This window comes from Pteropus vampyrus, unplaced genomic scaffold (assembly GCF_000151845.1).
Source record: "Pteropus vampyrus isolate Shadow unplaced genomic scaffold, Pvam_2.0 Scaffold137, whole genome shotgun sequence".
Classification (NCBI taxonomy): Eukaryota; Metazoa; Chordata; class Mammalia; order Chiroptera; family Pteropodidae; genus Pteropus; species Pteropus vampyrus.
The window spans coordinates 3,204,508-3,208,729 of record NW_011888918.1 but is presented as its reverse complement, the minus strand read 5'-3'; positions in this window follow the sequence as shown (position 1 = coordinate 3,208,729).

Here is a 4,222-nt window from a genome sequence, read left to right as displayed (position 1 = left end):
GGAGCGGGGTCCGCAGCGCCGGCCGCAGCCCGGTCAGGTGGGGGGCAGGGAGCACGGAAGGGGAGAGGGATCCCCCGCCCCGGGCCGCGAACAAAGCTGGGGCTGCTGCTGCCTCCAGCCAGTGTGCGGCGCGGGGTGCGCGCTGCGGCCGCGGACAGGTAGGGTCGGGTCGGGTTTTCTCGCCCCCCCGCGTCCCCCGGCAGCTCGAGCGCTCGCGACTCTCGGTCCCCGAGGACTCTCGGTCCCGAGGGTTGGGCGACCGAGGGGGTGGCTGGGGAGCTGCCGCCCTCGGGCGTGCGCGGGGACTGCCCTGGGGCCCTGCTCGTGCTTGTCTGAGAAGTGTGAGCCCCTCCGAGGTTCTCGCTCACATTTCCTGGCTTGGTCGGGCCCAGCTGTAATCTTCTGCTTGAGGTCCGCTCCCCGCATCAGCCAGACTGGGCGAGGACTACATCTGTATTATTTTAACCCCCACAGCGGCTTGGTGCTTGGATTCCTGCCTGAGCCCGGAGCAGGTCAAGCCCTGAGTGGTGGTCCGAATTTTCAGTTTTCTTTCATTGCTCCTTGGGCTCATCCATCCCCTGCCCTGAGAGAAGTGGGAAGTGACCTCTTTCTCCAACTTTTCCTGGATCCTCATGGATATTTGGCCATGCACTCTAGTCAGAGCCAGATTCCCTAGATAAAAATTTTCATCCTGCGAATCAATGCGGGAGATCATTTAGTTTGGGGCATGATTGTTCTGTTTGCAGAGAGAGAAGCCGAGGTAGCTCAGGCCACGGGTGGGTGACCTAGCTGTGAATGGGGGGATTTGCCCTCCACGTTCCACAGGGCCTTCTTCACTGCTTTTGCCACTTGGCCACCTTGGCAGCAGCTTCCACTTACTACCACCCTAGGCAGAGTTTCAGCCTGGTACCTGGAGGAGAAAGGCTCAGGATCATGTTACCAATCCCCTGAACTACTCCAGTCACCAAGATTGTGCCCACTTGACAGAGCTGCGATCAGACATCTGTGCAGCACCATCATTGTGGGTGCAGAAACCTCTGGGGCAATGGGGCGGGGTCATACTGCTGGCCACATACCAACACTGGTGCATGTACATGAGTGGAAGCTTAGGTGCACCTCTTATATAGCTGGCCCTAAGGCAACATAGGGCTCCAGGAGCAGTGGGTATACCCTGTGAAAGCCTGAGGACCCTTTCCTGGTGCTAGCTGCTCCTGCTGTTACCTGATTCACATGTGGGGTTTATGTATTAAAGGCAAGACTGTCAGTCTCAGACATGGGTGAGTAGGTGCGGGTCCCTGAGTTTGTCCTAGACATGCCTGTCCAGGCGCACACACAAGTCCTGGCATACACACTGATCTATGAGAGGTGGAAGGCTGAGTGGTGGTTTTCCTCTGTTTCAAAATAGTGTCTGCTGTCTCTGTGACACAAAAGATCTGTGGTTATAAATAGCAAGAAGCAGCAGGTGTGTATCCTCTAAAGGAAACGTAATGCTATGAGACCACTTTGCACAATTGTGAGAGTGATGCAGCTGAGCTCTTCATGTTGCTGTCAGGTCCAGGAGCCCAAGGAAAGAGGCTTAAAGCCGGGTCTCCGCACCACAAGGTATAGGTGGAGCTGACACCAGGGTAGGAGGTGAATGCAGCAAAGGGAACTAAAGAGACAATATATGTATAAATAGCTAAGGGCAGCCATGAGCAACACAGCCCCCCTTCTTTTCCTAAAGAAAATCAGACAGTGGTGTGTGACATATTGTGGAGTCGGCCTGCCACAGGAGTAGGAGCCAACCTTGGAGGAGCTTGTTGGCCCTTTCCATCATGGGTTTTTTTACTTTCCCAGGCTCTGATTTCTTATGTATTTGAGTATGAATATGTGAGGGAGGGTGTGTGGGTGTGTGTGTATAGGTGTTTGCTCGGAGTGTCTGAAATCGGTCCTCTCTTTAATAAATTTGGTGGTTGTAATATCTCCAAGGGTGTCTTATTGGCTTGAAACAAGCTTTTTCTAAAAAGTTTTCTGTCTCAAAAGCTTAAGTTAAAGGGATATTGCCAAATTGCTGGAAGCCATATGCTGTGAAATAAAAATAAAAATAAAAAAACTTGGGAGATTGTCTTCACCTGTATATTTCACTCTCCTCTTACTCTAGTGACAGCTGAAAGATTTTTTGTTTGCACTTTTTCAGGAGGGCTGAAGACCAGGGCTAGTCTGTTCTAATTTTTACTTCTAGGATAGTTCTGCTAGTTTCTGGATTGCCACGGCCTGGCATCTCTAGCAGGGTAGGAAAGTTTTATATGAAGTGATAGTCCTTGCCTTCTCTGAAATAAAAACCAATATGTCCATAAAAGCTTTCCTGTTCGCTATTCTGATTTTGTTCTCCCTAGGAATCTTTTCAAACTGCCTGTCATTTATCTCCCTAATCTTCTAAACAGGTCTTCAGGCTCCACCTCCATTCCAGCTCCACACCTGAACACAATCCTGAATTTGTGGTGGTGGTGGGTTTTGTAACTCCTTCATATCTCTCAAGACTCACAAGAGCAATAGATATAAAAATCCCTTGGTGAGGAGAGAATGAATATAGGAGCTCCCCACCATCACCTAAGGGCATCTTCGGCTGTTTTTTTTATGGCATGTCTTCAAACTGTATCCAGGAGTCCAGCAAAATCCAGCAGAGGGGTTGGGAATAGATATTGTGATAAAGATGAAAGGAAAAGACCTGATAGTTTTTAATCTGAGCCACGTTTTAAAGTAAAAATAATCTATCTAGCTCTGTGCTCCACCGACCAGCATTTTGATGGAGTCCCAAAAGCCGACCTGCTGCTTGGTGCAGTTTGGGCTGGACTTTCCCTTCTGCGAGAAGAGCAGGTGATTGCCTGCTCCTACCAGGCCCTCTCCACCCAGCAGCTCTGTTTACCTGGCTAAATTTAAACCTCCGCCTCCTCCATCCCAGTTTGACTTGCTAGCTGACAGTCTGGCCACTGGGCTGGCCACTCCGGCAGCATTTCCTGACTTCTTTGCCCCTGTGGTTGCAGTTGTGTCTTTTTGTGCTGCGTGAATCCCTTCTAGATTTTCTAAAATTGGTCTCCTCCCTGTTCTCCACCCCTGTGGCTTTCTTCCCAACTCTTCTCCTCCTGGGTGATTTGGAAAGTGGTTGGTACTGAGGGGAGACTATCCCCTACCCCTCCAAATACCATACGTGAGGTTTCAGGAAATCTAGACTCAGGCTGCTTTGCTGATTGCAATCATTACCTAGCTCAACCAGCAGTTCTGGGGTCCCCTCTGAGCAAGTATGGTGTTGACAGCAGTGCAAACCCTGAAGAGCACGGGGTGTTTTCTCAGAATTTCTTTTTGCACCCCTAAACCTCCAAACCCCTTAAAGAACCCAACCCACCTGTATATCCTGTTCTTTTTTTGAGGTTTTGCCTGGGAGGTTTATGGGGATGGGGGTGGGAGGGGACGCAATGTAGCTTCTTCTTGGCTTCTCAGTTGTCTCTTCTGTAAAGTGAGAGCATTGGATTAGATTGTACTAGAGGCCCCTTCCAGTTCTAGCATTCTGTCATTTTAAATAGCTTTAGCTGGCTCAGTTTTGGAAATCCCTTTGCTGTGGACCAGGCCTGGTGGGTGGGGAAGCAGCCAATCAAAGGAGGTGCATTCCCACTGGTGGGGCTGCTCCAGCCCTGCAGCTCTCACAGAGTTACTGTTTCACAAATCGTGGTCTTGCAGGCAGGGTTTGTGGTTGAGCTGGAGGCTCAGGTTGTGCTCCTGGCTTTGGGCTCCAGCCTGGCAGGGGCCTCTGTGGTTAGCCAGCCTCCTGAGGATTATGGGGAGGCTCTGTCTCCAACTTCGGGTGACTTCAGGGCTTCTGCCTGAGTTCCTGGGGGGAGGCACCCAGAGCCTGTTCTTAAACGGGTTTCTAGTCCTCTTCTTGAGTCCAAAAATGCTAACCCCTCCAAGGTTATTCTTCTCTGACTAATTGGTAAAGGATCAGGAGTGAATTTCCCAAGGTCTGAGAAATGATAGCTGGGCTTAAGTTGGAAAAGGCAGTGAATTAAAAGTTCTTGGTTTACAAACTAGCCCTCAAATCACTTTAGATTTATCTGGAATGTTCAATCAATAGATTTGTTCTGAATCCTGCTGGGGGAACAAAAATATAGAAATGAAGCTTTTCTAACATCTGCCCAGGCTAATGGTGTTTGCTGCTGAGCCTTACTCTGTCTTCAGAGGGAGCCAG